The sequence below is a fragment of the Magallana gigas genome, chromosome 9 (genome assembly GCF_963853765.1).
Source record: "Magallana gigas chromosome 9, xbMagGiga1.1, whole genome shotgun sequence".
Classification (NCBI taxonomy): domain Eukaryota; kingdom Metazoa; phylum Mollusca; class Bivalvia; order Ostreida; family Ostreidae; genus Magallana; species Magallana gigas.
Window position 1 is genome coordinate 11,818,583 of NC_088861.1, and position 12,426 is coordinate 11,831,008.

The 12,426-nt window shown below is 32.1% G+C and overlaps 1 long non-coding RNA gene across 1 annotated transcript; it reads right to left on the reverse strand.

The window, feature by feature from the left end:
* Positions 1–1,871: 1,871 nt before the first annotated feature.
* Positions 1,872–11,699, reverse strand: LOC109620722 (uncharacterized). The gene is made up of 3 exons (XR_010709449.1): positions 11,192–11,699; positions 6,052–6,494; positions 1,872–2,487 (listed from the first exon to the last, which is right to left on the reverse strand). It is a non-coding gene; the product is annotated as an uncharacterized lncRNA (long non-coding RNA).
* Between the last annotated feature and the right edge of the window lie 727 nt (positions 11,700–12,426).

Here is a 12,426-nt window from a genome sequence, read left to right on the forward strand (position 1 = left end):
CATGTAAGTTATCCAATAGCCGAATAGATAAAATGTCGGACTTGAGATGAAGATAAGTGATAAATGTCCGTACATCACGAGTTCGAATCCTGCTGGGGCTTTTGTTGTTAACTTGCATGTACTTACTGAATTTTTTAGATATTCAATTTGTATCCCTAAACTGTAAATATTTCGCTTATTTGACATATGTACAGTTTATTTATCATTATATCTTTCATAATCAAATAATTCACTGTTTATTTGAATGACTTTTTCCATGTGGGTTATTCGACCTTATCTATGCTAAATTTTCTCATATTGGCAAGCGTAAATCGTCTTTTATCTTACATACTCGTTGAAAGTTTTCATTGCGTTCGGTAATGCTAAAATTCGTAGTTATCGCACAACCATTGTATATTTTCAAATATACATGCATGGTCTGGCAGATCGAGATTACAAATGAAAATTCGCTATAATACAAATACAATAATGAAATTACAGGCGTCGTTTAGATGAGTTATTGAATGGGCTTTCTTCTGCTATTACATGTACAGTATCATATTCCTACATTTACAGTACATGTACCTATTTCAACTCTACATTTAACTTCGGGTGTCCACGTTTTCTTTCGGGGGGTAGGGAGTAGGGGTACAACATACGTATGTTTAATATTCACAGGTTCACTGAATATTTAACACTGAGAAAACTTTAGATCAGCTTGTCCTTTGGTTGTAAATATATGTACATTTTCAGTAAGGGGGAACCTGTTGTTGTACTTAATATGTATACATTCAGTCAAAGGACTCTGTCTTTCTACTTGATCTGTAAACATACAGTCAGAAGACCCTGTTGTTGTACTTGACCAGTCTGTACATTTGCTATCAGAGGACCCTGTGTTTGTACTTGAGCTGTACACATGCTATCAGAGGACCCTGTGTTTGTACTTGAGCTGTTCACATGCTGTCAGAGGACCCTGTGTTTGTACTTGAGCTGTACACATGCTGTCAGAGGACCCTGTGTTTGTACTTGAGTTATATAAATGCAGTCAAAGGACCCTGTGCTTGTACTTGATCTGTAAACACATGCAATCAGAAGAGTACTCGATGTTTGCATATACATGCCATTTAGATGAATATTCAAATTACAAGTTATAATTAAGAAGGCTTAATAGTCAGCAAATTACCAATCGCATATACATGTACCTTAAAAGTTGGATATAATTATATTAGACAGAAGCCATGATGACTTTACATTGTTTATACAGTACCGATCAGACCCAACCTAACAGAAAGTAAACCCCAACTAAACCCTGGGTTTACTAGAGTGGACCCAGAGTAAACCCAAGGAAACCCAGAGAGTAAACCCGGTCAGAGGTATACCTCTGAAAGCAGACGCTAAATGTGTATTCGAAATATACATAGGGCAGGAATAACAGACAGTAGGATAGTAAGATAAAAGACAGGTCTGCTTCACACTTCAGTGCGTAGTTGACCTCAAAAGCAATTTCCAAGTAAACCCAAAGTAACCCCAGAGTGGACCCAAGTTTTCAAAAAGAAAACCCAGAGTAAACCCCAAAAGTTAACCCGGTGTTAGGTTGGGTCTGATTGATACTATAGAGCTCCTTCTAAAGAAGATTAATAGAGTCCAAAAATGGCCATGACCATCGAACCCTCTTAAATGTTCTCCCACAATCCAACCCCTTAAGGCTATTTTTTATTAGTTGTTTTTCAAGACCTTTTTTTTTTAATTGGTCTGTAGATCAAAAAACATAAACATTAAAGACACATTTTGATACAAATTTATACATATTGTAGTATTTTTTTTAATTTTGGTCAGTCGTTCTTGAAAAACAACTAATAAAAAAGTGGCCCAATATACAATGAAAATGAACCTTGTTATTAGATTACATGCTTTTATTCTCTGTAACAAATTCATTCTTAAACAAAATTTAAATGATTTCAAATAAATATATTTCAGACATGTTCATTTTTAGAAGCTAAATTAATTATGATAATTTCTATGTACATGTAGTACTGTGGAATCATTCTTATTTGTGGGGGTCAATGTCCGTTGGTTACCAAACTGTTCCTAGTTCATGGGGAGGTAATTTCTTCAGTAGCAAGTTCTATTTTATCAATAAATACTAAATATTTGCTTGTGTATACATTCAAGGGGATGTAAATTTGTGTGCAAGCCAGTTACTCACGAAAGCCATGAACATTGGTCCCCCACAACCACGATGATTCCACAATATAATATGTACTGACTACATACAAAAATAAACATTCACATGCAATTTTAAATTCAGCTTTGATAAAATTTCCCAAAATTAAATTAAGTTATATGTATGGACTGAAAACTTATCATTCCAATCAAGCATGCAGTTATTATAAATTGCACGAAAGTGTTCAACTTCAAGTTGCATCTAGTATGGGCCATGGTGATTCTTTTCCATTTGTATTCCATTCGTATCTTTGGTATTATGTCCAACTCTTTTCTTGAGATTTCCTAAAAAGAAATATTACAAACATTTAAACATAGTATTTTTACATCAACTTTAAAACAATAACTAGTAACAAATACATGTAACTATTAAAAAATAAAATTCTAGTTTTAGTCAATGTACAAATAAAAGGCCGTGTAGGGGTAAAAAAAGAAGAAGGGTATTTAACATTTGTACATGCAACTGAACTCAGGTTTTCAGTGTAATTTTGAGATTGGCTAAACATTGAGTATAATTGACACATTTTCTTACATGTACTTATATGTAAATACATGTAAGATTGATGTATGTATACATACATGTAGTTGTATCCCAAACAGCAGAATTGTAGATGGTGAGATTATAAATTCAGGGATTCGGAAACTAACACAAAGTAGGAAACCTGACAAATGTTATCTTTTTAATCAATTTACTGTAGATTCCTACATGTAATTAAACACAAGGAATTGATATTCGCATAAAATGACACGAGAAGCACCCAAAGCGGATTTTAAAACCTCACTATTATTTTCTGAGAGTTTTGAACTATAAGAAATTAGGATAGAAGTTATTTTGCACTAGCTATTAAATACACAACTGCAATATCATGGAATTACATGTAAGTACTTGCATAAAATAAGAGGGGTTTGCACTAATAAGGAATCAACGGTATATATTTGAAAATACAACTAGATACAAGGTTTATTTTGAAATATTAACCGACTAAACAAATTTTCCGATACAAGTTTTTACCAGTATACAAAATATCAGTTCTAGAATCAAATTAAGAACAATATAAAAGAAAGAACATAGAATGGTATTATATTGTACATGTATGTAATTGTATCATATTTGATACACAATACTAGCTTTATGTATAATTTGATACAATATTGTATGATATCATATGATATCATATCATGTGACATAGTAATTCATTATATATTGTTATACTTTCATGTTAAATACTGAAATCTGATTGGTTAAGACGCAGTTCATTATATTTTCTATTACCCTCAGCGTTAGCAACGCACTGAACAACGGGTAACATTAAAAATTGTTACATGCGCGAAAATTATGCGCGTACGGTTCGCTGTAGAATTCACGTTATTCCTATATATGCAAGCAGTAAAATTTTCTTAAAAATTAAGACATTCAGTATAACAAAATAAATAGTGCCTGTTTGGGAGGATAACAGTTGAAATTGACACCCCTCAAAAACCATTGTCAACCTCCGCTTCGCGTCGGCTGACAATGGTTTTCTCGGGATGTCAATTTCAACTGTTACCCTCCCAAACAGGCACTATTTATATAATACAATATCAAATTATAAAATACTGTATCATATCTGATACAATAGCAGGTTTCGAACTCTTGCCACTAAAAACATTGCGTCTTGAAGCCCAACGCGTTACTGTTATGCTACAGCATCCGATGATGCATCTGACGGTATTTATATATATAAAACGTAGAAACTTACGATTGACATCAAGCAATTGAAATTATTAATCTTTCCAAAAACATCTCATTATTGACGATAATTTTATAAGTTATATAAGTTTTGATAAACTTTTGAATAAATGGATTAAACAATTTCGAAAGAAATTCAACATGAGAATCACACAAATGCTTTTTGGAATGACGCTTGATAATAAAGAATGTACAAGAACAAAATTCAATGAGATTTTGTCTGCTAAACATTTCGAGTTTTCTCGGTAAGGTGAAACGTTTCTCGTTTCTTAATTAAAAAGAACATAATCCTTTGTTGATTTTTTTTAATTGTACAACAACTTGTTGATTAAATAATCGATCAATTTGAAATCAATTGATTAATTTGAAAGAACAAACGCTATATATATAAGCTTTTCCGGTGATTATTTTTGGGACAGGACAACACTCAAACATCACAGCTACTTGTAGCAAAGCACGTCAGTTATAATATACAACACTTGGCATAATAATTAATAACAATAGTGTTGTGTTGTGCATGTAACTATGCCTAAATAGTACCCTAGGCTAGTCAGGGTATGATACATAGTGCACTCGCCTCCGGCTCGTGCACTATGTAACAAACCCTGTCAGACTACTATTTAGGCATAGTACATGCACAACACAACACTATTATATAAATATTGTATCATATCATACAATACTATACATAATGATATCATGATACAATATCATATCATAATGTACAAACATTTGATACAATATCATATTGTATCATATTACTTTTTACAATATAATAAATAATATAATACTGTATCATATAAAACAATAGTGTATCATATCATACAATACTATATCATAGGAATCATGCTATATCATTTAACAGAAAACACATCCATCAAGCAGTTTGAGTGAGGTAGGAGCTTTTTTAAGCATCTTTGATAATGGAGATCAGGCTCTGAAGTTACCTCTGTGATTCATTTATATTATAGCTAAATCAACTATGCAAGCTATAACATGTATCTATAACTATAACATGTGACCTGTTCCAAAAACTAAACTTCATCTCACATCTAAAACCTATGGCTCAGATTCAGCATTCAAACCTGTCAGGTGAATCAGCATCATAAGACACATCATCGATACAATTTTGGTGAAGTTAGGACCAGTAATAATAAATTACAAAGATATATTTTGTCAGCATCCTTGATAATAGAGATAATTATTATATATTTAAGGCTGCTTCCTCTGCGATACATTTATATTAATAGTTAAATCAACTATGCAAGCTATTATCTATAAAACATGTGATCTGTTCCAAAAACTAAACCTCATCCTGCATCTGAAACCTATATATATGGCTCAGATTCAGCATTTAAGGCTGTCAGGTGCATCAGTATCATAAGACCCATCATCCATATGATTTAAGTTTGGTGAAGTTAGGAGCAGTAATAACTAAGATAAAATCATCAGAGGGCACCTGATCCAAAAACTTTAACCAGCTATTAAAAATTAATCTCCTCCAGCATCCAAAACTAAGGCTCAGATTCAGCATTCAAGCCTGTCAGATGCATCAGTATTACATGTATAAGACACACCATCCATACAAGTTTGGTGAAGTTAGAACCAGTAGTAACTTAGAAATGGCTATCAAAGGGCACCTGCACCAAAGACTTACACCTGCTCTACAAATCTTAACCTCATCCAGCATCTGAAACCTTAGTAATGGCTCAGATTCAGCATTCAAGCCTGTCTGGTGCATCAATGTAGCTCAGTGGTTAAACATTTTAAAGTACATGTATCTGCAGGCTTGTGAACTGCAGATTGTGACTTTTGTTCATATTTACTGAATTAGGTAATCAAAATTTTTAAATCATAATTTTTCATCAAGTATATTACATATTGTTTTGCCCATTTGTCAATCTTAGACTAATATCAGGGGTAGAAACTTCTTAAATATACAACTTGCAAATAATTGCGTGTACCAAAAATGAACCTGTATGAATTTGCTACGTACTTTTTAGATTAAATCTTAATAAATTAATGTAACGTACGTTACCAATTAAGCAAGCTAGCTACCTTGATCAATTTAACTAAAATGGCATATTAAACACGTTAAAATATATATATAAAATACGTACCTCATAAGTTGATGTCTAATCCAATATCAGTCGCATGTTGCCATATTATTGATAAATTGTTTCACACTATTGATGAATCTTGACACTGTATGATTCTTAAATCTGTATCAAATTTGCATCCTTATCAATGCATTTTTGTATATATATATATTCAACTTTTTGAACACACTGAATATCATCCACACTTTTAACTGGTGAAATGGCTTTTTAGTTCTTTTATTGGAATCATTTTCTTGATCCTTCAGCATGTAATTTTTTTAGTCAGTTTCCTTAATTTAAAAAATCAACAAGAAAAGGTTGGTTACAAGGATTCCATGATACTCTGTCAATTATACTTCTTCCATCATCAGGTCATGATGAAATTCACCTCCCATCACACAGCTATAGATATGGTCCTATCGTCATATCCCCCAGAAAACAAATAGACTGGTCTGCTTATGTTCCTAAAAAATAAATTGAAAAGTGTTTTTTTTAATACTCGGTATCTAGATAATAAAATTACAATTATATTACTTTATATGAATGATCTCCAACAAAAAGCAATATGTATAGGCAGTACTGTGAGTATGCCCTGGATCAAGTGTTTATATATTCATGTGTCATGCATCACAAGAATAAACATATGCTACTCAATAACTGTAAAATAGTTTCTTTGCTATCTGCCCAATGTGAAAAGTCATAGAAACCATTCACTGGCAGCATTTGATTTCCCTCATTTTTAATCTCAGAACACCTCTGTTGTAAACCCAGTTGCTATGTTAAATTCAAAGTCTGTTGATTGACTCTAATTTGTTTACCATCAAGAAAATCTGCATCACTGACAAATAAAGTTTTCTTTGGTACAATGTATAACAAGATATCTACAGTATTTACCGACTATATTCAGACAATAGCGAGTTAATATTGTCCCCCTTGACAGAACTTATTTCCCATGGCTTCACCTCAGGATATAGTTACTGTCTCAAGAGACAATAAACTTTTTTACCTTAATTTTCATTGCAAGTAAATGCAGTCACACTTCGTTATCTCTAACTAGATGGGACTGTTTAAAAACTTTGAGATATCTGAGTATTCGAGATATCGAGGGTAACACACTTAAAAAAATAAGTGGTTGTGATTTACAAATCACTTCGACATATCCATAATTGTATTTGAGATATCAGTGTTCGAGATATCGAAGTTCAACTGTAGGTATATTTTATCTAAACTATTTATTGCTTTCTTTGGTGCTTCATTCTGGCTATGAAGGTATCTATAGCGTTGCAGAAAAAAAAATACATGTTAAGGCAAGTTGTGTTTTTTATCAGCAATGCTAGGCTGTGTTATAACTTTCACACAGTACCTGCAACATATTTTTTTACAATCCTATCCTGTCTTATCCTATCCTGTACAGTTTATCAATCCTATTGTATCGTTCGTATATATAACCTTCTACCGTGCGTTAATCCTAGTATCCTATCGTGTGTTAATCTTATCAGGTTTATATATTGTTCAATTCTAACAGTTTTTCCATTTATTCGATCGCGTTAAACCTTTGGTACCATTTTACATGCAAGTACTTTACTTTGAAGTTACAAGTCGTTCAGTGCACCGTATACGATAAGTTATCAAACAATTAATATACAATATACAATCCAGCATTATATCATACTAATTTCTAAATTCTTTTGACTAAAATAAAATAAAATATTACATGTAAATCACATTTTAAGCAATGGAAATGAAAGATTAATGTTAGCAATCAAAGTTCTTAGGAACAAGGTAACATATTTACCTATAGGTTGAATATATTTAATCGTACGCAGTGTATAACTGATCAGTAAGCATTAACTTGTATGTAATACAATTCGATCGTTATTTGATGCATTCTTTTTACAAAAAGAAGGTACTTATAAACGATTTTATACAATTATCTAAAACAAGAGTTTCATTTTAAGGTTCTAAGATCGTCAGCCTCAAAGTATTTTTTTCATATCATAACAATGATATTTTTCTATCAACCTTTATAAATGAAATAAAATGAATTTTTAGATGGTGTCCATGCATTTTACAAAGTTATTGCAAATTTGCCTAGTATGATGGATATAATAAAATAAAGAAAAAAGTTGAGCTAAAAAAAAAGTACTGGTGCATCAGTGGCATGCATGTACATGTATATTAGTGGAAGTGCTCCGTGGATCCACTACGCCATGAAGCATTTAGTTGTGTGACTAATGGTTATACTAGCCCACTAGTTGAATACTAATTAACATTGTGTGTAAAAAAAGTCAGATTTATGGTACAAATAAAAGAAATCCAGATAATTAAGAGTTATCGAACATATTGCTGAGGATCGGAGGTTGTTTACTTAAATAAACCTGCTATTTTCCATGTGATTTGATGTCGAGATGAGATATGTTTGCGGTGATTGGCTGGGGTGTTTGGTAATGAAAACAATGTTACCAATATTGATAAATTATTGATCATTTAAGCTCATATTTTTCCTTAATAAATTTTAACTTGTTATGTTTGTATATTCTATAAATGACGCAGCTAGGATTAACAACTCAATAAATGTAAATAAAATTCTGTACAGTAATTATAAGGTATATTGTGAAGAGCATTTGAAGCAATTATGAACATCATTAATTTTATCTTTTTCGATCATGAATCAATCCAATCGTATCATGCGAGTATATACTGTTCTACCGTGCATTATAATCCTATTCAGAATCTATTATGCGTGAATACTATCCGTCTGTTAATCTTGTAAAAAATAACGTTGCGGGTATTGTATCCACATGACTCAGCACCAAAGAAAACATTTTATTGTTTAGAAATAGCATCCAACTGAGATCATCTTATTTGATATCGGACATGATATACTGTTTAAATCACATGAACGTCTTATATAATTACGTACCTTTTTTGTAATCATTTTATATTTATTTTAATGATTCCTTTACAATATCTGCACAAAATACAGTGTTAGATGAAAAATGAGTAACACAGAAAAATGAAAATACCAAATGCTAGTTATAACTATGGAATTTTGATAATAACAAATAGAATTTAAAGACCTTTATGACTATCAGTAGTATAAATTGGATAATTTAATCCTGAAACAAGGTTAGCTTTTTAAATAGCTAAGAAAGTCAGCCAGCGGAATTTTTATTTTTTAGGTCCAAAGAGAATACACAATCTATTAAAATACAAGATAAATAGTTTCCAGAACAATAATAATATGCGGGTTCACTTTTAGTTTGCACCTTTATTTTTATATGGCTGTACATGTAGGTGAGGAGATAAGCGTGTAGTGGTGAAAATGCAATGTATGACTGCGCACCTACTTAATGCTTAAAGTTGTCACATTGCAAACATAGCTCTATGAATTTCATGGTCTCGTCGCAAACCACTACCAATATATTTACTTTCCAATCTCACTAAGAGGTCGGGAAATATACGGTACACAGAGTCTGGACTGTGGCTGCAGACAATTCCCATTGGCAGTCTTCCGATGTGCAATTTGACCTAGAAACTGACCAGTTTCATAACTTCTTCGAATTTCTCTAACACGAACTGTCTATATACCGTAATTCCTTCCCAGAATACCAATTTAAGCAAGCGCAATTGAAGTTTCATCCTAACTTAATTAGTCAGCCTGCGGGCTGACTAATAATAACAATTGGGTCATTGACTAAGATAATTTAAATATCTCTCTCTTCTCTCTCTCTCTGCTGCTACCCTCCCAAACAGGCTCTATATAATGTTCATTTATCATTTTATAGGGATCAGGTCATTTGCCATTATAAAAATCTTTAGTTACAGTTGTATCATATAAACCTTTCAGCTAGGTACAATTAGTTCGCCAATTTATTTGTTACCAATGAAACAAGATTTTATATAAAAAGGTTGAAATAAGGAATGCTATATATGTATATAAATGTATATATGTCAGAGGTGTTGAGTATGGACAACATCATTAGACAATGTTGCTTTAGAATATGTTTACTTTCTTTAATTAAAAAAATGATATTGGAATTTCATTTTTTCTGCATTGGATACTCGAGTGACCAGTTGAGTGTGTTACCAGTAAATACAGCTTTAATAGCTCATAAGTTTGTTTTAAAAAAGAAACTTTATATGTTTTGGGCTGCTCATTCATCTTTGTGGAATTTATTAGGTAATATACATTCAACATGATTCAAATATAAATTTTGTATTTTCATTCAATTACTGAATAATTATTTTTTTTAAAACAATGATAATACCAGTTATGTAAAAAATTTATATGTGACGGAAGATATCAAAGATGACGTTGTAAATTGCTAGTAAACAGAAATCCACGGACCTGGACCTGGCCAGATCACGCTCGGACGATCACTGCAATCAAACTTCATGGGTGCGATTGCTTCAAACTTGATTGACAAGCGGCATTATTTTGAAGTTTGTACAGGTAAAAAAGGGAGCGTTTGTAAAATGTTCGGCCTTTAAGTGACCAGCCGACTGAGTCTAGTGAGCAGCTGACATAATTAATCATTGACTCTTGCCAAGAAGGAAAATCTGACAGTATTTTAAAACAAGTACTGGCGTGCGACCAGTTCTCTTCGAGTACCATTTCTCGCCAGTACGTTGTGATGTCATTTTTCGTCTATAATTTTATGTGTTGATAAAATGACGTCACAATGTACTAGCTAGAAATGGTACTCGGCGAGAACTGGTCACACGCCAGTATATGTATAAATTGCCTCACCCATGTTCAACAGCTGTTCAACATGTTCAAAGCATAAAAAATCATGTTTTATACACAGACATCTTCTATCAAATATGATTTAGGTCTAAAATTATTAATATTAAGCCTTGAGGTTGAGATATGCTAACCTGTTTATGGATAAAGTTAATTCATGATTGGAAAATGTTTAAATTCATTCTGTTTACCGGTATTTCTTAATTTCACATTTACCAAAACCTGCAATTACATTACTCATAGATCATGCATGTGTAGAAGTTCGTCTTGCACAGTTCAACATGGAATATATTATATTAACTGTTATTCCCTAGTAAAAAATGCAGGAACTTGAACAGCTGATTAACAAATATCATAGTATCAAGTATGTGTAACAGCTGAATATTGTAATCTGACCGAGTCTGACCTACTTACGTTGCGAATGTAAACATGGCACCCGTCCTCCATCCCTAAATAATACACGAAAGTTCTTAATGATTTTCACTTTTAAAATAACCAGAATCCACAGTAACTTGTGATGCTATGGTCAACTGACAGTTTTCTCTCCCGCTGGACACAGGACAGTGGCGGCGTTTCTGACGAAAAAAAAATTAATTCGTACTAGGGATGTTTCCGATATGTAAACAAACATGGGGATTGATATAATAATCAACTCGCCATTAATTCACAATATATATCTTGACATTTACATAGATGTAAATCTTTTACTTAATAGCATTATGTTAAAACGAATGTTTGTTAAAAGATTCGCGAAAATTCGGGCTGACAAACTATCGAGCCATGCACGGACCCTGCATTTTTCCACAATCAGGGGTGTAAGAGAATTTTTTTTGTGCAGTGGGAGTAAAAGAGTAAAATTCAATTAAAATGCAGAAATTTCCAGAGGTAGAGGGGGGACCCCTGATTCACTGTAGATCCGCGACGCACATGAATAATAGGCACAGTTTACAACTACAATAGGCTAAATTTTAAATAAATAAATGAATATAAATATATCTACATGTATTAAAAAATATTGTGAAATTAGTTTGTGAAATTAGTAAATTAAACGGTTCCGTTTTCTAAACATTCCCATGATGCATTTTGGTTTGTGTTTTCATTTGCCCAAAAAGAAATTAATTTTTTTACTTTGAATATTTCTAACTTTGAAAGGAGACCGACTCTGCTGGTGTAAATAGGAGAAAGTGCATAACTTTCTAAGATAATTGGTTTGTATGGAAAATTATTTGATACTGTAAAAACCAAAAAAATGGACAAAGCAGCTTTAAGGATTTTATATGACCAATATTTCTTTGAGATGCGTTAGAATTCATGATACTAACTAAAGTTTAAAAAAGCACATGTTTTTCACTATAATTGATAAATTCTATAGTTTCTGAAAACAAATAAACATTAATGCCTTTATATTAATTATTAATGATATTAAAATAAATGAACATGTTTGTATATTATTTTCTGGTACAATATCAGTCACAGTATGATAGTGTTTTATTATTTATTTATTCAGGGGGGAGGGGCAGGAGGGTAGATGTCAGATCTTTTGTTAAATAATCCAGTTAATATTCTGTTTCTAACTCTGTTTTATCTTTGCTGTTTCGTTTTTAACACAAATTAACAGTTATCAGGGTTTGATACATTAGAATTTGTTT